Source organism: Myotis yumanensis, unplaced genomic scaffold (genome assembly GCF_028538775.1).
Source record: "Myotis yumanensis isolate MYYU_CA2020_CCGP unplaced genomic scaffold, mMyoYum1.0.hap1 SCAF_2, whole genome shotgun sequence".
Classification (NCBI taxonomy): domain Eukaryota; kingdom Metazoa; phylum Chordata; class Mammalia; order Chiroptera; family Vespertilionidae; genus Myotis; species Myotis yumanensis.
In genome coordinates, this window is record NW_027223753.1 from 35105975 (window position 1) to 35131054 (window position 25080).

The 25080-nt window shown below is 37.9% G+C and overlaps 1 protein-coding gene and 1 pseudogene across 1 annotated transcript in view; both read right to left on the reverse strand.

Moving 5' to 3' along the window:
* Window positions 1-25080, reverse strand: part of FAF1 (Fas associated factor 1) — a 354485-nt gene that overhangs the window by 70586 nt on the left and 258819 nt on the right. The window lies entirely within an intron of this gene.
* On the reverse strand, window positions 9269-9757 carry LOC139001795 (S-phase kinase-associated protein 1 pseudogene; annotated as a pseudogene).

Sequence of the window (25080 nt, forward strand, 5' to 3'; positions counted from 1 at the left end):
TTTTTGAAAGCAGTTGAGAAATACAGGGATCATACAGCCAGTTGATGTTTTCTAGTGGTCTTAACTAACAATTTGTTCTAATCAAAGGGAAACTTTGTTAAAATTTTAATTAATGCAATTAATCTTCCTAAGATATAAATCATGTATATTTTGAGATTTTCAAATTGTAATCATTGACAGCTCATAGGGGCAATGGACAGCCACAAATTATAAAATTCTTACTTGTCAATTCCTTCCACTACAATTTACAAGCACTTCACAACACAGATATCAAATCTTTCTCATGGCTGGGAGGTTCTGCTTGTTGTAAAGATCATTCACACCACAAAGTCAGCATTTCCAGCACACCACCAGCAGCAAAAATCCAGCTCAAAACACCAGAACAAACACACACTCGGAAAACACAAGTTGTTTTAAGAGAAAATAATGTGGTTCTTTTGTTGTGGTATTTTCTTTCTTGAGAAGAGGTAAGTATGCCCGTGCATTTAGTGGCAACACCAAAGCTGTCAACCTAACTAACTGCATATGGTGTTCATCAGGGTGAGGTGCCATGAAGGGATAAATGGTGTCTACAGTAACTGGACTCCTGCAATATCAAACTCAAAGGGGGGAGCAAAGGCAACTGTTCTGTGGGAAGGAAAAACGGCTTTGTTTTTTTCATTATAAAATATTTTAATAAATCAAACAACCTACTTATCACAGACCTATCTGGGGAAAAACAAGTTGATTAATCAACCTCTCAAACAAAAAGCTAAAGTGACAAATATGTAAAGACAAAGAACAAATATCCTCGCTAAGGGGGTAAAATGAGGGAGAGAAAAAGGGAGGTAGAAGAAGAAAAAGGGTTAAGGAAATAAAATAAACAGTTAATCACAAATCAGGTATAATAACGCAACTCATTTGTTTCTGGGGGTTGGATTAGGGAGTGGGAAGTCTCAAACTTTGACCTTGGTGCAGAAACAAAATCTAATTCATAGCTCATATTCACCAGTTCTTGCTATTAGAAATCTAAGATAAAAATCTCACCTTTTAATCAAAAGTTTGGAGAGAAAAATAAATAGAACATCTGATGGCTAGCATATATTAATCATTAGTAAAATTTTCAGTCTTTGAAGCACAGATACTAGATATTTTCTAACTTGCTAATGGAAATCAGGATTACTAATAAATCAGATATGAAAAAAAGTAATCTCAATTCAAAACAGGATATAGCTTAGTTTCTTTCAATCAAAGTCATAATTACATAAGTTACTAATTTTTACCAAATTGTACTTCAACATAAAATATATACTAAAAGAAACATAGCAATTTAGGGGGAGGGCGATGAAATTCCACAAACATTTACTACTTAGTTACTCTGTACTAGAAACTAAAAAAAGGCACATTTGATAAAAAATGGAGGCTGCAAAACTGGGTGAGGCTTCCTGAATGTTACATCTCAGTGTGGCTCCCATAAGTTTAAAGGTGCCTGAGATGTAAGGTGGGAATAACCCATCTTTAAAATACTTACATTCTTGTAAAAATAAAGAAAACGCTCAGACTTGTTCTTAGAATATAGTAGTCCCTTAAAATCGGTACCTGTTCTATTATCAGTTGTATAATGATAGTTAATATTTTTATCATAATAACTTTTAGGATTAAAATGATAGTTTATACTGATAGGCCAACACGAAAAGATTTTTTGCATAAGATACAGCATCAAAGAACTGTTGACCAAATAAAAACAGTCACTGGTTTTACTTTAATTCAAAGAATGAAAGAGCAGGTATAAATATTGGAAAGTAAGAAAATACAATTCTAGATGCGGTAGCTGTGCAATACTACAAAAAGTCACACATTGAAAAGTGGATATGAAACTAAATCACTATTTTCTTTTTAATACATTTATATGTTTAATGTTAATTACTTTAAAACCAAGAGTCACTATCAAAATTTTTGGCTGTTTACTCTTGAGCCATTAAACACATTGAATGTCTTTCTGATAATGTGTGAACCATTTCTCCAAAATGAGTTTACTGAGCAGAAGCAATTCATGTTCAACACTGCTATAGGACTTCTCACAGTTTGAGGCAAATCTTCTATATACTGGTGAACTTCCTTAGCTGCAGCTGCTAATCTTATACTATTTCTTTTGAAGCCGCTTTGGTAACAAACCAAACTAGAGTTTTTACTATAGTAATAACTTACACATAATCTTTATGTGTTAATATAGTACTACTTACACATAATCATTCATGAGTTTGTTCAACCATATTTATGTACTTTGGTAGAAAAACCAGAACATAAGATAAGGTATCTTAGAGATCATATACTTATTTGCCAACACACAACTCTCCTTTCTTCCCCTTTTCCCTTTAATGGGAAAATTAAAGCCAGGGTCCTTTAATGTGTAAAGTGAGATTTTGGGCATCTGCAAACCAGGCTAGCCAAAGAGTTTTGTTTTCTACATTATCATTTCCACAAGTCTGTAAGCCCATCTTATTGTTTAGCTCATTTCTTAAGTTCCTCCATTAGGACTGATCTTCAGCACCCTGGGCACATACTCCTTTGTGTGTATTTTTGTTGTTAATCTTCACCGGAGGATACTTTTTCCAGTGATTGTTAGAAAGGGAAGGGAGAGAGGGAGGAGAGAGAGAGAGAGGGAGAGGGAGAAACATTGATGTGTGTGAGAGAGAGAGATATCAACTGACTGGTTGCCTCCTGCATAAGTCCCAACCTGGACAGGGATTGAACTTGCAACCCAGGTACGCGCCCCTGACTGGGATTCAAACTTGCGACCCTTTGGGGCTCAGGACCGACACTCTAACCACTGAGAACACCAACCAGCGTCATACCCTTTTGTCTTTTGACAGTGACTTTGATTTTTAGAAATAATCCTAAGTCTTGGTTCAAACTGAGTTAGGTAAACAAGGTACATGACTAAGCTGGGGGCACTGACTATGCATGCAGTGAAGTGATCATCAAGCTTTAATGGTCTAGGAATCACCTGGCAAGTTTATTTATAAGGCAAGTTCCTCAGTCCCATTCCCTCAAAGATTCTGAATCATTAAATCTGGGGTAAGGCCCAGGAAACTGCTTTTTTAATAAGCTGCTAACCCACCCCAGGGTAATGGACTACACTTTAAAAAACACTGCTTTCAGGACACAGGACTGCTTTCTTTGTAAGGCTTTACGCTGTGTCTGAAACCAGTTTTTACAGAAGTTATCCTCTCAATGTTTTGGAAAATGGCAGCTTCATCAGACCAAGTGTCTAGCCTATGAGGTGATTACCATGTTGAAGATGTTAATTCTCACTTGCTTCACTTATATAGATGATCTGCAATCTGATATGAGACAAATAAACAGATACCTCTAAAAGCAGTGGTTCTCAACTTTCCTAATGCCGCGACCCTTTAATACAGTTCCTCATGTTGTGGTGACCCCAAACCATAAAATTATTTTCGTTGCTACTTCATAACTGTAATTTTGCTACTGTTATGAATCGTAATGTAAATATCTGATATGCAGGATGTATTTTCATTGTTACAAATTGAACATAATTAAAGCATAGTGATTAATCACAAAAACAATATGTAATTTTATATGTGTTTTCCGATGGTCTTAGGCGACCCCTGTGAAAGGGTCGTTTGACCCCCAAAGGGGTCGTGACCCACAGGTTGAGAACCGCTGCTCTAAAGAGTGAGAACTTCAGGTGACAGTCGAAAAAGAAAGCAGGGAAGGGGAGGGTAAAATACATAGTTAGGGCAAGTCTCACTGCAAAGTTGTTATTTGATCAGAGAGACTCAAAGTGGTGAAGGAGGAAGGGAAACACCACACATATCTCCAGGAAGAGAATTCCAGGCAGAGAGAACAGCAAATGGAAAAGTATCTAGCATATTTAAAAGGTAACAAGAAGGCCCTAGTCGGAGTGTTGTCCCATACACCAAAAGATGGCGGGTTCGACTCCTGTTCAGGACACATAGTTGGGTTGCGGGTTTGATCCCTGGGTTAGGGCATGTACGGGAGGAAACTGATCCATGTTTCTCTCTCTCTTTATTTCTCTCTCTCTCTCATCAATAAAAACATATCCTCAGGTAAGGATTAAAAAAATAAAAAGTTTAGTAAAGCTGGAGCAGAGTTAAGTATAAAAGTCAAAATTGGTAATTTTGACTATTTTCTATATGGTAAAAAACATAACAAGATCAAAAGATAAATAATAAACAGAGAGGAAAATTATGAATTTCAAACCACAGAAAAAAGACTAATATCTGTAATGGGGTGACCCGCGGAGATGACCACCAGGGTCTCAGATCAAGATTTAGGAGCCTTTATTAAGCTGGCCAGTGACTACAGTTACAGCACCCTGCCGAAGCAAAGGCTGAACTGCAGTGCTGACTACAGGAGTTACAGCGTTTTTATTTGCAAAACCCACAAAGTTAGTTACAAAGCCTTGTTTACACAATTTGTTCCCGACACAGTACAGCATCAGTACAGTGACCACCTTCCTATCTATGTGTTCTAGGAACAGAGAGCACAGCGTGTCCCGCCTGGCCGAAGCGCCAGATATGCCGCCCAGCACATTTTAATGTTTCAGAAGACCGGAGAAAAACCAAGCCACGCTTAGAGAAAGGGACTTACATACTTTTTCCAGTCCTTTGTCTCCTAAATTTGGAATGAGACTTCCGGGCCTTCTGAGAAAGAAGTTATACTACAGTTTCTACCTGAGATGATTGCTACCATACTTCAATATCCATAATATAGGGGTGGGTCTAAGTAGGTTTACAGATGTTTGTATGGAAAATAATACAATAATTAATAAATAATAATACAAGAATAAACTGTTTTGCATATGCACAAATATAAACCTACTTTTGCCTACCCCTGTATATAAAGAACTCTAACAAAACAATGAGGAAAAATTTTAACAAACAATATATAAAGACAACTTCTAGAAATGGAAACAGTAATGGCTCAGAAACATTGAAAAAATAATCAAAATAACTCAGAATGAATTAACTCCTAATTATACACCAAGAAACAATTTTTTAAAAAAATTCTCACCTGAGGACATACTTAGAGAGAGGAAAAAAGGAAAGGGGGAGGGGGAGAGAAGAGACAGACATACACACACACCAATTGGTTGCCTTCCTATATGCCCCATCCAGGGATCAAACCAGTAATCCAGGTATGTGCCCTGACAGGCAATCGAATCAGCAACCTTTTGGTGTACAGGACCAAAGATGCTCAACCAAATGAGCCACTATGGCTGAGCAAGAAACCATTTTTATCTGTCAGATTAGTAAAGGTAAAACAACTTGGTAATACCTTGCATTGGCAAAGTTATAGGGAAATAGGCACTTGTGTACACCGTTAGTAAGAGTGAAATTGGTGCCAATTCCCTTGTGGGCAATTTGCCAATATCTATTAAAATTAAAAATGCAGTCCTGACTGGTTTGGCTCAGTGGATAGAGCGTGGGCCTTCGGAAAGGGTCCCAGTTCAATTCCAGTCAAGGGCACATGCCTGGGTTGCAGGCTTGATTCCCAGTTGGGGGCGTGCAGGGGGCAGCCGATCAATGATTCTCTCTTATCATTGATGTTTCTATCTCTCTTCTTCCCCTTCCTCTCTGAAATTAATAGAAATATATTTAAAAAATTTAAAATGCACCTATATTCTTAAATCAGTACTTCCACATCTGGGAACCTAGTTTATAAATATATTTCCATGTGGAAATCACCTAAGTGCACAGTTAATTAGTGTAGGCGTGTAATAGCAGAATATTCGACATAATTCAAATTCCCACAACAGGATCTGATTAAATTATAGTATCTTTTAGAATTGAAGGGAATATTATGTAGCCATAAAATGAACTGATATGGAATATATTTAATATGTAGTATCAATGGAAAAAAATAGGGTGTTAAATAGAGTTTACCATTTGTGTAAAACTGGGAGAAAATAGATATAGTAATTAGCTTGTTTATATGTAAAATAATCTCTGGATGGATAAGTAAACTTCTAACATTGTCTCTGTGGAAGGTAAGTGAGAGACAGAGGTAAGTAGAAGACTTCATTATATACCTTTTTAATGCCTTTTGAGTCTTGACTAATGAGAATGTATTAGCCAATCATGCAATAAATATGGAATTTGAAAGATAGCAATTCCTTTACAAAATTAAAAAAAAACCATGTAATATCAAGTCCATAAACTTTAAACACAATGTTAATCACATTTGCCTTTTTTAATCAGTCTTTTGTTCAAGTATATCGTCACTGTCTGGGTGAATACAACTTTTTAACCTTCTACACAATAGGAATGAACCAGCATTTTATTTTTATAATCCTCACTCAAGGATATTTTTCCATTGATGTTTAGAGAGAGTGGAAGAGAGATGGAAAGACAGAGAGAAATATCGATGTGAGAGAAACACATCAACTGGTTGCTTCCTGCACAAGTCCTGACAAGGGCCCGGGCCGGGGAGGAGCCTGCAACCAAGGTACGTGACCCTTGACTGGAACTGAACTCAGGACCCTTTGGTCCGCAGCTGACACTCTATCCACTGAGCCAAACCAGCTAGGGCGAACAGCATTTTAATTGGTTGAATAATATTCCATTGAGAATATGTACACTGAATGGCCAGATTATTATGACCACCTGACGTTTGTAGGCAAATTAGCTATAATTTTGCGCTGAAGTTGCTAGAGGGCCAGACCGTTATAAATAGGGAAGCAGGTTGTTTACCACGACAGAAGTGATTTTTTTCTGAAGATATGGGTAAACAATGCGATTTAACAGTCTTTGAATGTGGTATATATATCACACATACACACACACACACACACACACACACACACACACTGAGTGGCCAGATTATTATGACTACCTGATGTTTGTAGGCAAATTAGCCATACACTGCATCGTATAGGATATGGAAGCCGAAGGCCTGTTCGAACACCTTGGCTGTCTGCAGTTACCAAGATAAAACATCTTCAATTCGCACAGGAACACAAGGATTGGACAGTGGAGCATTGGAAAAAAGTCATGTGGTCTGATGAATCACATTTCCAGTTGCATCATGCAGATGGCAGAGTGAGAATTTGGTGGAAACAGCATGAAAGCATGCACCCCACATGCATGTGTACAACCCTTCAAACTGGTGGAGGCAGTGTTATGGTTTGGGGCAGAGGTGGGCAACCTTTTTGTGAGTGCGTGCCAAAACTAGCAAAATCTCTGACTCAAAATTCTTCTGCATGCCAACCCTAATTTTTTGAGAACATGTTACGCCTACTTGATATCTCTTAAGGTGTACGTATGTGAAGAACCTTGAAGAAATAATAAAATTATTCGAGTGACAAAAACACAGTATATGATGATGAAAAATACATTTATTTTTTAATGTATACATGTACACTGATAGTCCAACAGAAAACTTTATGACTCCATTTGATATTATCAGTGGGACTTTTGCTGCTGCATTACTGATGACAGAGATTTTACATCAGGTTTATATTTCGTGACCTTCAGAGATATGCACGAGCTACTACTTTCATCCATCAGGCTACTCCTATTACGAGACTTAACAAAATTCATCACGGAGAACAAAGATTCACAAGCGTATGTGGATGAAACCAAAACACTGGTTGGATCTAGGAAGGCAGGGAGAGTTAAGGCAGAGGCAGAGAAAGTGCTCTTCCCCTCTCTTGTCAATCCATGTCTATGGTCTTTAAGATAACTTGTTATGTAAAATTATTTATTTATCTAAGATGCACCTACACTGAATTTATCTGAAAAATAAAAAAGTTGATATTAAGAAAAAAATTGTAAATGGAAGATTATAAGAGAGGGTTTTGAATGCCAGTAAAAGTTACTGGCGTGCCATGTTTGGCACATGTGCCAGGGGTTGCCCACCCCTGGTTTGGGGCATGTTTTCCTGGCATGATTTGGGGCCTTTAATTCGTGTGGAACACATCTGAATAGCACAACATACCTAAGTATCATTGCTGATCAAGTTCATCCTATCATGTTGATGGCGTATCCCAATGAAGATGGCTTCTTCCAACAAGACAATGTGCCATGCCACGGTGCTCGTATTGTGCAGGAGGGGTTTCAAGAACATGAGGGAGACTTTACCTTGCTTGGGTGGCCACCACAATCACCAGATCTCAATCCAATTGAGCATTTGTGGGATGAAGTTAAAAGAGCCATCAGGCAGCTGGTTCCACAACCATCAAATCTCACAGAATTGGACAGTGCTATTCATCAGGCATGGTGTTAGATTCCTCGCATCACCTTTCAATATCTCATGGAATCAATGCCAAGAAGAATCGCCGCAGTATTGAAGGCAAAAGGTGGCCCAATGAAGTCCTGATGGGGTGGTCATAATAATCTGGCCACTCACGTTCAAATATATCCCATGTTCAAAGGCTGTTAAATCCCATTGTTTACTCATATCTTCAGAAAAAAATCACTTCTACTGTTGTGGTAAATAACCTGCTTCCCTATTTATAATGGTCTGGCCCTCTAGCAACTTCAGCGTGAAATTATAGCTAATTAGCCTACAAACGTCAGATGATCATAATAATCTGGCCACTCAGTATGTGTGTGTGTGTGTGTGTGTGTGTGTGTATCCATATTTATAACTTTTCACTTATTAGAACGAGATTTTTCTTTTTTTTTCCCATTAGAAAGAATACTGGAATAAATATCCTTAATTATATCCTTAGGGAAAAAAAAGTCTGTGAAGTGGAATTATAGGGTAAAAAGGTAGAATCATTTAATGGCTAATGATACATATTATCAAATTCTAAAAGGATGGCATAATGCCTCTCCATGCAAATGCAAATAGTGTATGCATGTTAGAGAACACAGCAAAACTAAAGACAATTTTAAGAAAACACAGAATGAGAATTTGGGTAGATTTAATTTCAAAAGCATCTCCTAACTGTCTGAGATTTAAGACTTTCCAGTAACAGTAAACTGCTAAATTGTTTCAATATATTAGTGGACAGAGTTTTTTGTTTGTTTGTTTGTTGTTGTTTTTTAATAGATAACCCACAATTCAGTTTTATTTAGAGCAAAGGAAAAAGATACTTTTGATCATACTGGAAGAAACTCAACCATAGGTTTGGAATCTGTACCCAAACTACACATGCAATGACAATATTCTGCTAATACAATTGATTTGCTGCTGCATTTGTCTACTGTTTGCCTAATAGTAACAATTATAAACAGAGCAGTGCAACTAGTATTTGGAACAATCCTTACAGTGTTACACTGTCAGGCACAACTTTTCACTTCTCTTTACACCACTGGTTCTCTTTGTGTACCTGGGCTTCTTCTTCTTCAGTAAAGTCATTTTTGATATTGAAGGTCCTGCAAATCTCTTCAGTTTTCCCCTTGACCATATTGGCAATAGTCTTGTATGTAACATCAAGCAAATCTTTGATGTCTAAATAGTTTGCAGACAGAATAAGTTCAAAAAGTCTTCCTTGGTCAAATTTGAGGAATTCTTGGTCCCAAACAAGGATATCATCTGTTCACCTTTCTTTGTTCTCATCATCTTCAGGAGGAGGAGAGTCATCCTTGTGTGGGTGCATCACTGAATGACCTTTTTTGAATACTGCTGTATTAACATTTGGTAGAGGAATTGGGTCATCATCGCCTTCATCATCCATTCCCAAATCTTCTAATATGGTCTTGATAGTCACAGATCGTTCGGCAATTTCAGCATCAACTTCAAATATCTCTCCACCAGGACTCTGCAACTTAATTGAAGGCATATCTACAGTGTGGCTCAGCGTCGATCTTTATATGAGCGGCATGGGCCAGTGGACAGAGTTTTAAAAAACGAAGTAACTTCTGCCCTGGTCAGGTAGCTCAGTTGATCAGAGCATCCCCTTGATAGGCCAAGGTTGAGGGCTTCATTTCCAGTAGGGCACATACTGGAATCAACCAATGAATGCATAAAAAAGTGGAACAAATCAATGTCTCTCTTTGTCTCTCTCTAAGACCAACCAACCAACAAACAAAAACCTAGCCTGGCAGGGTGGCTCAGTGGGTTTGTGTGTCATCCCATACACCAAAAGGTTATGGGTTGGATTCCTGGTCAAGGCACATACCTGGGCTGTAGGTTTGATCCCACTCAGGGTGTGTAGAGGAGGCAACTGATCAGTGTTTCTTTCATATCGATGTTTCTCTCTCTCTCCCTTGCGCTCTGTCTAAAATTCAATAAACATACCCTTGGGTGAGGATTAAAAACAAACACAAGAACTAAGTAACTTTAATCTAGCTCCTTATTGTCATCTATAAATCATGCAAATGGAAAGGCTTTGAGGCACTGTTTAATGACAGGGCTATATCTAATCTATAGGGACTAATTTATACTAATTTTTGGAGAAACCATAATCTATAATAATAAAAGTGTAATATGCTAATTAGGTTGGACATCCTTCTGGACGAAGCCAGGGCTGCGAGGGAAGCCCAAGTCGCCCGGGTACCAGGTGCCAGAGGGAAGCCTACTCTTGCACGAATTTCATGCATCGGGCTTCTAGTAACAGATAATTGGCTCTTTTTCTCACCACTAATAAGAACATAAACATTTACTTGAAACAACCCATAGAAATCTTAGTTGGGAGAATAAGAGAAAACATCTAATCCAATCTCTTATCAAATGCAGAAATTCCTTCTTTAGAAATGTAAGATGATTCATTTTCCCGGGGCTGTATAAGAAAGCAAATTTAGCACAGCTGGTGTGGTTCAGTGGTTGAACAGTGACATATGGATCAGTAGGTCATGGTTCGATTCCCATCAGGGCACATGCCCAGGGTTGGGAATTGATCCCCAGCCCATCAATGATTCTCTCTCATCATTGATGTTTCTATCTCTCTCTCCCTCTCTGAAATCAGTAAAATTAAAAAAAGCAAATATATACTAAATGCCAGATACTTTTTCTGTGTTCTTTAACCAAACATCAATATTTATGAGGACCCTCTAAATATATGACAAGACATGGCTTCTGTTCTTAATATACTAAGGATATTTTGGGTTTGAGAAATCAAGGACCCCCCCCCAAAAAATACATATATGGTATAACTGGTGCCTAGGTGTAGAGGTTCAGAATAAGTGTTGGGGGAAATCAGAGAAGGGAATGGGTGCTTAGAAGTCAAGGAGAACTTTGTGTTCCAAGATGGTGCTCCTGGGCAGCTCTTAGGAGGAAATGAATCATCACTGCATTCCTAACACCAATTTGACTCTGAAGCACATAAAAGAGAGGGAAAAGAGGTAATATTTATTAACCTACAGACTAATTCTAAAAATAGGTATCATTATCTTCATTTTATATATGAGAAAGCTAAGGCTCAGAAAGATGGTTATCCAAAGAAACAACTAGCAAATAGAAAATCAGGTTTGTTTGACTCCAAAGTCTTTGTTCTTCCTACAGTATTAACGCTGTTTGCAGTAATTCCTCCTTTCTCTAATATGTTAACATTTGGATATTTTAAACCTCTTTATGTGCTTCAGAGTCAAATTGGTTTCCCTCCCAAACTTAAGAATATGGAAAAATGGTTCCTAAAATAGGCTATAATAACAATACCATACTCTTATCACTAAACAAGGAATCTATAATAATACAAGTGTAATATGCTAATTAGACCAGATGTCTGAAGTTGGGGCTGCAAGGGAAGCCCAGGTCCCGGGTGCCAGAGGGAAGCTGGTGCCGGCAGCTGGGGGAAGGAAGGCCTACTCTTGCACGAATTTTGTGCATCAGGCCTCTAGTTACACTATAATACAGTGCCATGCTTGGTACTGTATTACAGTGTTAGATAATTTCTATAGTCTGTATCAGCATCACCATATGATAAGATCATGTCCACATCACCATATGATAAGATCATCACCACATGATAAGATCATGTCCTACTCTAGGATAGATATTTGAATCCTATGTAATAAAAGGGTAATATGCAAATAGCCCAAACGGCAGACCTGAACAACCAACCAAAGTGTAATATGCTAATGATATGCTAAGGTTGCTCAACATGTGCACTGACCACCAGGGGGCAGACAGTCAACTGGTCGACCAGTCACTATAACAAGCACTGACCACCAGGGGCAGATGTTCTGACCTGTATGTTAGCTTGCTGCTGGGGTCCAGCTGATCAGGACTGAGCGAGATGGGCCAGACACACCCTGAAGTCCTTCCATGGTCCCTCCCCAACCCGATCGTGCACTGGTGGGGTCCCTTAGCCTGGCCTGAGCCCTCTCACAATCCAGGACCCTTCAGGGGTTTATCGGAGAGCTGCAGGCCATGATCCTGCAGGCCACTCTCCTTGGGAGGCAGCCGGATGCAGGGCTCATGGCTGGCAGGTGCTGCTGTGGCAGCACTCACCTCTCCTAATCGATCGGGACTGACTGGGTCCAAGCCCGTGGCAGGCCGGGATGAGCAGCAGCAGCAGGTAGGAGCTGCAGGAGGCATTGGACTGCGAGTTTTGGCCTGATCCCTGCAGGCCACCCAGAGAGACCCCACCCGTGCACAAATTCATGTACCAGGCCTCTAGCATATATATAATTTTCATGCCATCACGTTCTCTGACTTTTTTCCAGCTTAAAAATTCTGAGACTTTGTGATTTATTACATAAAAAAATGTTCAGCATAATATATTTCAGAGTTGGTCAGTTTCTCTTAGAACCTTGACATTCATTTCCTTATGTATTTGAAAAGAATTATCATTCTAGTGGATAAAAAAAATGTGTGAGAGCATTAGATAAATCTTATACACAGAAGGAAAATCTTTAAAGATAAATGACCAAAAGCACAGAAAATTAGCACTTTAGTAATTTATAAAAGCTTCCAAGCAAAAAGTACAGCCCAGCACTTGACAAAGGCCCACTTGAGATAATTGATGTATGACAGAGAACTGAATGAGTAGGTGACTATGGAGGCTTTTCCTGGGAGATCTATACCTGTTACAAGTTAGATAATAAAAAATGAATATTTGTGTATGTGTATGTGTGCCCAAAGTGATTTTTTATTGAATTTATTTGGATGACGTTGGTTAATAAAATTATTCAGGTTCAGGTATACAATTCTAAATACATCATCTATATATTGTATTGTGTTCACCATCCAAAGTCAAGTCTCTTTCCATCACCATATATCCCCCCTTTACCCTCTTCTACTGCCCCCACACTCCTCTCCCTCTTGTAATCACCATACTGTTATCTGTGTTTATGAAAAAAAAAGGAGTATTTAAGGACCATATTACATAAGCTCCCTAAAGAATTATGATTACGATAAAAGATTTAATACAAAAAAAAGATTTAATACAAAGCCCTCTGCTTTTTATAGGAGATTGATATAAGAAACATCTGTTTAAAATAATTGGTCTTATGCAAAATAACAGTAGAAAAATAATGGTTTATCATGTTACCTAATGACTCTCCATCAGAAAAGCATATAATAAAATTCTTCCTTGAATTCAGCGCTAGGAAAATTTAAAAATATTTTTTAAAATTATTTTTAATTTTCAATTACAGTTTACATACAATGTTATATGAGTTTCAGGTATACAACAGAGTAATTAGACATTTATATAACTTACAAAGTGATTACACTAAGTCTCGTGCCAAAAATCTTGAGATGAACTATTACACTTCCTTTAATCAGACAATGAAAATTGCAAATGATAAACTATAAACTCTAGGCTACAGTACCTGGCAAAAAACACAAACTCAATAAATATATATTAGATGTGTAAATGATTAAATGAGGATATGCCTATTACATTTCTATTTTTCTCCTTTAGCTGACAGAACTACAGAGCTATATTTAGTGTTCATGCACAAAACTTGAGTCAACTCAAGTGTTTATAAATACTCACTAGAGGCCCGGTGCATGAAATTTGTGCAGGGGTGGGGGGCGGGTGTCCCTCAGCCCAGCCTGCACCCTCTCCAATCTGGGACCCCTCTCACAATCCAGGACTGCTGGCTCCCAACAGCTCACCTGCCTGCCTATCTGATTGCCCCTAACCGCTTCTGCCTGCCAGCTTGATCGCCCACTAACCACTCCCCTGCCAGCCTTATCGATGCCTAACTGCTCCCCTGCTGGCCCAATCGCCCCCAATTGCCCTCCCCTGCCGGCCCAATCGTCCCCAACTGTCCTCCCCTGCTGGCCCAATGGCCTCCAAATGCCTTCCCCTGCCAGCCCAATCACTCCCAACTGCCCTCCCTTGCCAGCCATCTTGTGATCACATGAGGGCAGCCATCTTGTGCAAGGGTGTGATGGCCAATTTGCATATTGCCTATTTATTATATAGAATTATTTGACACTTTTATTTGGTTTTTATCTGATATTATTTTCCCGTTTTATATTACACTTATTTTTGTGTAGCTATTATGTCCATTTTAAAAGCAGGAAAATAATAAATGCTAAATGGAAAACCAGGCAAAATATGTAGGAGAGAAAATAAGGAGTGATACGGTACAGTAAATGCTTAATGAATACTTTACTAGATAAAGAAATGGATAGGTAGTTGAACAAATGGGACAGCAAAAAGCTAGAATGAATGATAATAGAAATTACTACCATCTGAGGAATCTGCATCCTTAAAAACAAGTAAATACCTTGATTTTCAAAAAATACAGACCAGTAAACTTGATCTCAGTCTCCTAAACAGTCTAGAAAAGTCACTTAAACAATGGAGCATGAACACTTAGGATACAGTAGTGATGACTAGAAGGCAGCATGGATTATTAAGAACACAACCAGCCCAAGAAACCATGAGGTAACTCCAGAGCATTTCCTAAGCTTCAACTATCTGGAATTCAGTAAGGCATATGACAAGGCATCTACAGTAAAAGTCTCCCTCAGAATAAGATTCAGATATGTGAGCTAAATTAAGATAAATTCTTTGTCACCAGAAAATTGAACCTGCAGAGTGCTACCACTGATTCTTGAAAATAAAAGAGCATCTTTGTCCTGTCAACATGTTCATAAATGTCTGAGACAAAGAAATCAAATATATACATAGTGCTAGACTTTTAAAACTCAATCATCCCATTCAAATCTAATAACAACTCCGAGGGATGTGGTTTTTTAAAGCACCATTTCCAATACACAGACTGCAACTTAGAAGGCTTAGGCAACTTGCCTAATGTCACTATGGTGGCCTAGTGGCATGGCTAGAATTCCAATCCTAGTCTGACTAAATCCAAAAATCATTCATACTTTTAACCATTATGCTCTCATGCATTCTTATGACATCCAACAAATAATTATTGAGATTGTAGAAATAAATAAAAGTGGAAAAGACCAATGTAATTCTTGCTGTTATGAACTTATATCCCAGTGGAAGAATTAGAAAAAAATGTTTTTAAATAAGCAGAAGTAATAGTTTATTATGAAAAGTTCTAGGTGAGTACTATGAAAGAGAATAATGGTGGAGAAGCTTTCTCTAGAAAGGTTCACCAGGCCTTTTTGAAGAGGAGACATTTAAATGGAGACTTGAAGAACAGAATATTAAGGTCATTTTTGTCTGATGATGTCCATTTTCTCAATCAACTAGTGAGGGCAGCTGGGAAGGGGAACAGAGGGGGACATGAGATATTTCTTTCATGAATGAGAGGTGATATGAAATAAAACCTCTCGTCCAGGGAAAAAGAATTAGCTAGAAAATCACATGTAGGCTTGCTCAGCATTATTGTGTATTCGTTTAAAGTTTGTGTTTATTAAAAAAAAAAATCAGTCAGTGCAATTTTCTCCACCAAGTTTAACTGCAAGTGCATAGGCATAGAGAAGGTGAATAATTTGGTTCAACAAAATGAGTATAATGGAGGGAGACAGCAATGAGGAAATTTAAAGTATACAAGGAAGTGATAATGGTGAACCTTGAAATCTAAATAGGATGAGAAATGAAGATTGGAGACATGAATGAAGTCAAGTGGTGGGGGGGTCAATAGATTATATGGCATTATAAGATAAGTATGTACAATAGGAAGTGTTGGTCAGAGACAGATGTTTGAAATCAAAATATATAAGGTGATTTATTTTCTGTTGAAAACCGTATTTAAGTGTGGTAAATAAAGAGAAAAATAAAAGTTTTCTGGAGTTGGACATATTTAGGAACGAAGAGGATTATCAAGAATGAAGAGATAGGAATTAAGGTATAATTTATGAGTGATAAAACTTGGGAGAGTTCATAGAATCCGAATTTCAAAAGATCATCCTATATAATAAAAGGCTAATATGCAAATTATCCCCTCAACTGGGAGTTCAACTGGGAGTTCAACTGGAAGTTTGACCAGGGGGTGGGGCCGGCTGGCCCCTCCCCTGGCCAGCCCTGCCCCTGATCCCCCCCCCCCCACCCCAATCAGGGACAGGGCCAGCCTGCCAACCACCCGCAGCCCCTCCCCCCAGCCGGCTGGGACCCCACCCGTGCACGAATTCGTGCACTGGGCCTCCAGTGTTACTCATATTAGTAGAAAAAGGCAGAGATCTAGTTTAATAACAACTTCTGGGCAGCCCCAAACCCGAAAAACTGGTAGGGGGTTTTAACTGACCCCCAGTTCAATAGGACCCAATAATAAAATTACAGAATAGAAGTGAGCACAGCACCAGAAGAGCATCCTCTGGAGCACTATGCTAGATTGTGGGCATCTTTAGAATGGACTGAGCCTAGAACACCTACCATGTGGGGAACAACAGAAAGAATAAACATACTTGGTAAGAAAAGGCAAGAAAATTAGGGCAAACTTGATAGCTATGGTTAAACTGATAATGCAGAAGAGAAGTTAGGCTTATTCCAGGTAATTCCAAGGCCAAAACTAGAACCAAAGGGAAAAGGTTGCAGAAGCTCTCTCTAGGAAGAAGAACTATAGCAAAAACCTTTTTTTAGCTTTTACAGCAGATCAAAGACATACAATATTTTGAAGCTTTCATTTTTGCTCTCCCTAGCAGTATTCAGTTAGAGATAGTAGTAACATCAGAGATATTGCCAGTTCGATTCCAGACCATTGCAATGAAGTGAATATTGCAATAAAGTAAGTTGTAATCTTTTGCTGGTGAAGGGCCTGGCCTTCAGTTTGTAAGAAAGCACATCTGTGCCATGTAATAAAGCGAAGAGAAATAAAACAAGGTATGCCTGCCTGTATAGGGAAAATATCTGCATGGCTACAGATTGGACACTAACTAAGAATGATTCTAATCCCTAACTCAAACATTTGGTGAATCCCAGGTTTATTTGTTACCCAAGCAAAAAGTACATGCCTTATACCCCCCACAGGGCTTTGCACACAGTTTTTTAGCCTGGCAAGGTCATGGGAAATAAAGCATTATGTAGCCGAAAAGCATAGGTAGATTGGGGTTTACATCTGGTACAGCCATTGGGTAAGTTACAGAACCTCTCTGAGCCAAAAATAGTTTCTTCATATGTGAAACTGTACCTTTGCAACTTACTTTTCAGAATTATGCTTAAATGAGGTAATGTATAGAGTGAGGATTGAATGAGCTCATACATATAGTGTCTGGCACACAGTAGGTGCTTAATTAATGGCTCAGTTGTTATGTGTTAGGTTTTTAAAAAAGCAACAATGAGTTTTGCTTTTAGCTAATGATATTCTCAGAGAAACTTCTGTCACAAGTGGCATGAGCTTGAAATACAGTTCTAAGGGTAAAGAAGCTGCCATTATTGGTGAAAGTGGCAGAAAATGATTCCTAAGCTACACCCCATTAAGGTCACTCTGACTAGATCATTACAAACTGATATCAATGAAGTACTAAGAAAGATATAGTTCATGATAAAAATAAGATTTGATAAAAATTTATAATGCTGTTCTTTTGAACTATCTTGTCAACAGTATCACCTTTGTACTGTTCTTTTCTAACAACAGTTTTCACATAGACTGAAAACACATCAACTATTATATCTGAGTTAAATGCATATTTCCTGAATAGCAGTAATTAATATTGAGAAAACATATATACTTTTACACAAATGATTGATTCTAACACAATGCATATACCATCGGACAGTTATGGATATAGTACTAGGTAGAAGTGTGGGAAGTATCTAAATCAGAATAAAAAAGGCTTATAAACTGGTCATTTAAAGTTACTTCAAAGAACATTTTTAAAAGGACGATCTTATATTTTAAAAAGAGTAAAGAATGTATCATAAACAGTTTAGCCATCATCTGTATACAGACTGACTTGTTCTCAATCATGAGGCCATCACCTTTTATCATTTCCCTCTTTTCCTTCCTTTCAGTACTATTAGGAAACTATTCATAAGTGTACCCTTGGACAATGCTGAGCAGTAATTATGACTTGCTGACAAAGAGATATGAACAATTACGGAGCCCATTTGAAATCCTACACTAATAAAGTCATTAGATGCTGCCCTTGTCATGATCCTTCTGAAAGCTTCTGAAGTTACACGAACACACAGCATTGTTTGCAGGGACAATTGCTGCTGGCAGAATGCAAACCTTGAGTTAAACCATGCTGCAAATTGATCTTGACATTCTGTTAAGACTGCCACTAAAAATCAAAAGCAGAGGAGAAAAGGAGAAAATGAGTGGGTAGGATGTAATCATGGAACAGGAGGGGGTTCCTCCTCACCTTCTCTCCTCCCTCTTCACAAAACAAACCAGGGAGAAAATGACAAACTCTCCTGGTGTTTTGGAATTTTTACTTTAAAGCATTAATTAAGCCCTTGACCTGGGATGTTTAGGATGGCAATACATTTCCTTTAAAAATACTGGAAGGAAAATGGAGCACAAAGAGAATAAAGAAGTTTGGGGAAAATCATATCGAAGCCTGGCACTGAAGGCCCTGTGGAAGTCTTAGTTCCCTGACCACAACATGTTTATCTGTTTTCTCAGCTACTTCTGTAGAACCCATATCTGCTCCTAGGGTAGCAGGTGTAAATTAACACACCTTGTGTCTCCCATGCAGACCCCACACCCGGGCTATGTTTTTTAGATCAAATGAGAGTGTAGGTTAAAGTAACACGGCCAGCTAGGCTTCAGCTAGGCATGAACCATTGACAAGTTTGGAATTAAGGGTACGCCACTGTGAACATGGCTAATTACTGAGATGGTAAGTGCAGGTGAAGATAGCTGCTAATAATAAGAACTTTAAGTCAATTAACTCTTGCCAGAGATTAAGTAATGCAGAAAACTATCATTGAATATTAAGGCTAACAAGTGCCTGTCAGCACAGCAGCAGAAGTTTAAAGTTACCTGAAATACTGCACCCAAAGGCATTAAGTTCAAAAGCTAATATTGACAGGCAATAGAAATCTGTCTGTGAACATTGGTACTGTGTATGCAAAACTTAATACAATGCTATATACACGTTACAAGCAAATTGCGTAACTCAGCATTGTCAGCAACTCCTCAGGAACAGTTTGCAGCTACTCTGAACATTGCTTAGAAATGGTGTGCAATGCCTGATTTAACACTATGTAGCGTGTACACTGATGTGCAAAACATTTTCGCATCAGGAACTTATTCACATATAAGCAGCTCATGCCTCAGCACTCATAGCTGGTTGCTTACCCAGTTGTCACTATCCTAGTCAATTCAAAGTTTTTTAGAATTAGATAATCTACACAAGTACCTATACTGGATGGACTAATGGAGACATTTGTCTTGTGGGACCTCCTTGTCAGAACAAGAGATACCTATTAACTCACTTATTACTGGAGGTTTACTGTGCCACAGTGTCATGTGACTTTTTCTGACGAAGCAACTTTAGCAGAGAACCTATAGCTTAACACTGAGGGCACTCATGTGCCAATGTTCCCAGGTACCCAACAAGTGTGTAATACAGAAAAGAAAATTAATGCTGTTTATTGTGCTAGTGTTTTATATACAGTGCTATTTATATTTAAATCTGAGGGTGCCCAAATGGAACTTTCCTGGCTGCTGGGCATATCTCACCATATAGCCAGCCTAGCATTCTGGTCCTATGGACATGGTTACGTAACCAATGCCACCACCATTGCAGAAGGCTCAGAGTACTATCCAGAATGATCCAATCTAAGAGTACAGTTGCTTCAGGGGTATCACAAAGACTTGGTGGGTCTGTGGAAGAAACTCTGGCACTACTGGATAAACTCATCCAGGGTGGATATCAAGCTTCTTTCTAGATGGCCCATGGTACTGAGATCACATGAGCAATATTCTTAGGTGCTACAGGGCCAGCAGAAGACATGGTACTCAGTGTGCACATTTTAGTTCATTCTGCAAGGAGAGTAAGTTTTTGCTTTATTAGTCCTATTAAGGACTCTGGGGGGAAATCACACAATTAGAGGAATACAGCAGCATTTCTAAAGCTCTTTCCACTACCCAAGCTGGCCTCTCTTATTTTTCAATAAGTCTCTTAGAGATTATGTATGTGTTTTTTTAAATCACTATAACACTTACTTTTAAAAAGGTACTGTGTAACACATTGAGATTATAGACATAGCTCCCTTGGGGAGCTGACAACCTGGCAGGGAGCTAGTGAACAATCACATAATGTAATGAGTACCATCGACACAATTAGTATAGGGATATATGGGAACATATAGAATGTACATTTTAACCCGAAATGAGGCAAAAGAAGGATGGAGAGAGATGAAGTTTCCTAGAGGTAATATCAGTCCTGAATTTTAAGAAATTATTATTTTATAGCCCAAGAACTTATTTACTATGAATATAGTGTACTAAAATTACTTTTATTTAAATTACATTTAAATCTATGATGGTGTCTACATGTTAGAATCCAAAAGAGTATCTGATCTCTGCTCCATTATTTGTCTGTAAGCATATGCCACAACTGGATCAATCATTAAGAAAACAACTTCTTGAGATCTGTCCATCCTGGTTGGGTGACCCTAATCCTCAATCTGGTTTAGACCATAATAGGAATATATTAGCTGGCCATATCCTTCTATTTTTTCCTCTCTTTCAATCATGTTTGTAAACCACTGACTCTTCATTTCAGACACCTAATGATGAAGTTTAAAATACCAATATCCTTTTGTAAGAATAACAAATATCTGCAACCCAATAAACTAGGAATGCTGTTAATATAAAAAATCTCTGAACAGAAAAAGTAAAATTCTAATTTCATCTTTCTGTGTGTCCTCTCTTCCAGGTCCTGGCCTCCTTAGATAGAATAACTCACTAGGAAGTTCGTTTATTCTCTCAAAGCACCTTGTACATACTTCATATTACATATTAGCTCTAGGTCTGTCTTGCCTACCAGACTACGAGTGTTTGAACATTAGCATTACATCTTTTCAACTTTTCGTCCTCACTGCATAGCACCATCCCTGGTTCTTATTACACTAAATGTTTATTCAATGAATAAACATAAAGGAAATATAATTTTCTTGAAATATATTTTAGCCACTTCCATAAGTGATTTGCAGGATCTCCTTATTTACTATCTGTTTTTAGCTCTTTCATATCTTTCATTTATAGGTATAGCCCACTGTTTCTATTAGTGTTATTGTTTAAATGGATATTTAGAAAATTATATCTTCTAGCACCTCTCAAGACTGACAGGGCTTTCTGCCTACTGCTTTAAGAAACAGTGGCCCTGAAATCTAAATAGACATGGCAGCCAACAAGGCTGTTCAGAGTTTTCTAAGAAAGAAAACTCCACTTCAATATACAATACTGAAATTATAAGCAATAGTCTCAGGTGGAATTGGATACAATACATTAATTTGCCAAATGCTTATTGAGTTTCTTTCCCCTAAAATTTTGTACAGTTCCTTTTTTAATGAAACAAATAAAATGAATAAGCCTTCTATACCAGCGGTTGTCAACTGGTGGTCCATGGACCACTGGAGGTCCATGAGGTCCGAAAGGTTGATGACTACTGTTCTACATAATTTGGTGAGCATGTACACCGTAATAATCATTATAGCTAAAGTTTGATGTCTCAGTTCATCTGTGGAATATTCCAAGATCAACCTAGGAATTATTCTAATCTACTTTATACAGATACTAGAGGCCTGGTGCACAAAATTCGTGCACTGGGCAGGGTCCTTCAGCCTGGCCTGCGCCCTCTTGCAGTCCAGGGCCCCTCGGGGGATGTCCGCCTGCCGGCTTAGGTCCATTCCCCGCAGGGACCCCTCACTTCTTACCGTCCGCCTGCTCACTGCTCCTTAGCACTGCCACGGAGGAAGGAGAGGCTCCTGCCACTGCCGCTGCACTTGCCAGCCGTGCAGCCGTGAGCCTGGCTTCTGGCTGAGCGCACTGACCACCAGGGGCAGCTCCTGCATTGAGTGTCTGCCCTCTGGTGGTCATTGCGCATCATCGTGACCGGTCGTTCTGCTTTAACGGTCGCACAGGCTTTTATTATATAGATAGGTTGGTTAACTTGAGTATTCAACTTATAAAGAAAGTTATTAGAATTATTTTGGAGGTGAGAAATTCAAAATCATCAACATCACAGGGATATAAGAGTGACATTCTATAGAAATCTGTTTATTTTTTACTCTAGTTTATTAGGGAGATGAGGAAATTTAACATAATAGCAATTGACATTCTAGTAACCCTATCAAAGCATTCACTTAGTTCCATATCTTTCACTTATATTCTACAGACATGAGAGATTCACAGTAAATTAAGGATTAATGCTTCTGTAGGCTTAATCAGAGTATTTCATAAGCAAACGTAAATTTGCTTGGCAAGTCTCTACCCATCTTGGGCATCAATTTCCCCTGGCTATTATATTAGGTATAGTTCCAGAAAACCACTAAGGAAGCATCCAGACTAAATAGCTTACAGGTTCAGGTTTCTCTAAATTTATGACTAGCCTCAACTACAATAGCCAGGTATGGGACCAGACAAGCCATCCACCATAAATTCATTTCTAAACTTTTACATTTTGTCATAAAACAAACAAACGAGCAACCCCCCACCCCCACCCCCAGGTAAAAGGGCACCTACAGCAACAATCTTATTTCTGATGCCTGGAAATCTCCTCTATATTTCCACATGTAAATCTGTCCTATTTTAACTCCCTAGTAATAGACAAATGATGGCATAACAACTTTCCATATGTAGCCCACTAATTATTAATGCAGCAGTCTTCTACTGATTTAAAAGTTTGAAGTTTTGTTACTCAATGGTAATAGCATCAAATGGATGGTGCAATTAATTTTCATGACAAACACCTTTGGATAAATGTGGTGATAAAATACAAGAGAGACCACAGAGACAAAACTCAATTAGACAATTTTATTTAGATGAATCTATGATAGGTGGTACGAAATTTGCAGCTAAAGTAAACCCTTTTTGGGGGCACTAATATCAGCCTAAATAACTAATTCTCTTACAGTTTCATATGTCAAAAGGAAATCCACTTTTATTCTCTTTTAGGAATATGTCAGTCCAATGAATTTTCATCTTGTTTGTAAAATGTATATTTTCCTATTTGCCTTAACAGTAATAATGAGGACTGCACATGAAAAGTAGCTACATAACTGTATTAATTTTGTAGAGAGAAGTGTAATAACTTAAGTTAAAATAGTTTTTAATTTGTAATACAGATGGAATTTGATTTTAAATAAGGATGCCAAGTATTTTAAATTCCAGAAATCGTTACATTCTTTATTAAATTGAATTCCTAGATATTTCTATTTTCAGTCTTTAATATCACTTCTTTTTATTTTGATGACAGAAACTTACTAACAAGATGCCACATTTTAAAAAATATAGATTGAAATATCCTATCATACTTCATAGCCCATCCTCAATTCATTGAGAAATAGCTCTAAAGCCTTAAACAAGGCCTTTATTTTGTGTTTTAAAAAAGTGTCATAAGGAGTTAATAGGACACAGCTGTACTGGCTCTTTCTACTAAGCAGCTTCTGTCGCTTTGGTCACCACAGGTGTCTCTGTAACCTGCAAACTCTTATTACTAGTGTATCAAAGTTGTGCTACTTAACAGACTTCTTTAGTAAAACATAACAAAGCAATTACATGGCTGTTGATTGCCAGTCATAAAAAAAACCCCTCAAACACTGTTTTTCAAAAGAAACCACACTGCAATTTTTTGTCATTGTAAAATAAAAGGAACTAAGGAATTAAATGGAGGATAGAACAAAATAACAGCAGGTAGCCCGCTGAACTTAGCCACTACAGATGGTTTAGAAATAGTGTTTCCTTCTCCATCAAGTTGTGGATAAAAGGAAAGGAGGAGATTCCTTACTGCCAGTGAATAGTAAAAGATTTAGCCAAGTCTCCAGTCTATGTATTTTGCCTCATGAAAGACCTTCGATGCTGCATTTTTATCTGTTTTTGGCACTGCTTTTCATCACCTTTAACTGAGTGTGCATAATAGTCTGATTTAATTTAAACAAATACAGGTACTAAAGGTTCTTTATTTATGTATAACATGGGAGATTTCCAAGGCAGAACGAAGTCATCCTGTGAAATTTCCATTTGCTTAAAGAAATGAAGTATTAGATGAAAGAATTGCTTCTACATTCTTTTGCTTCACATTTAAAGGAAGATCATTTTTCTTTTCAGATTCAGCTTACATAAAACAAAGTCTGAATGATGAGCAAAAATTCAGTATGCCGCAAAATAATATAGACAAATCAGATGATTTAATTTCTAATTGTGCTATAATCACTTAAAATAGGTAGCTGCAATAGACTTGCCTTAAAATGAATTAATCTAATCTCCTTGTTCATAAACCAATAGCCTGTGATTATGATTGTGTTAACACACCCAAAGTAACATCACGGGATGTTGTGGCCACATGTGTAATTAAACACAATGAAATATATTTCAGATGGGAAATGCAAATAGGCAAAATATGAAGAATTATTCATCACTTACAGTTATGATTAACAAACTAAGTAAATTTACCCTGGCAACTAGAAAAGGGATTTTTTTCCTATTGAGATTATGGATGTGTGCAAAAGAATATGTGCAATATAGCGATTACATCAATTAGCATATGCTCAAGTTAAGCTATTACCAATTCCACTGGACTGATCCAGAATGTCTTATCTTCTTCACTGGAATTATTAAAAAAATAAACTTGCTGATAGTATTATATGTTAGACTTGCCTTGCCTTTTCTAAACATT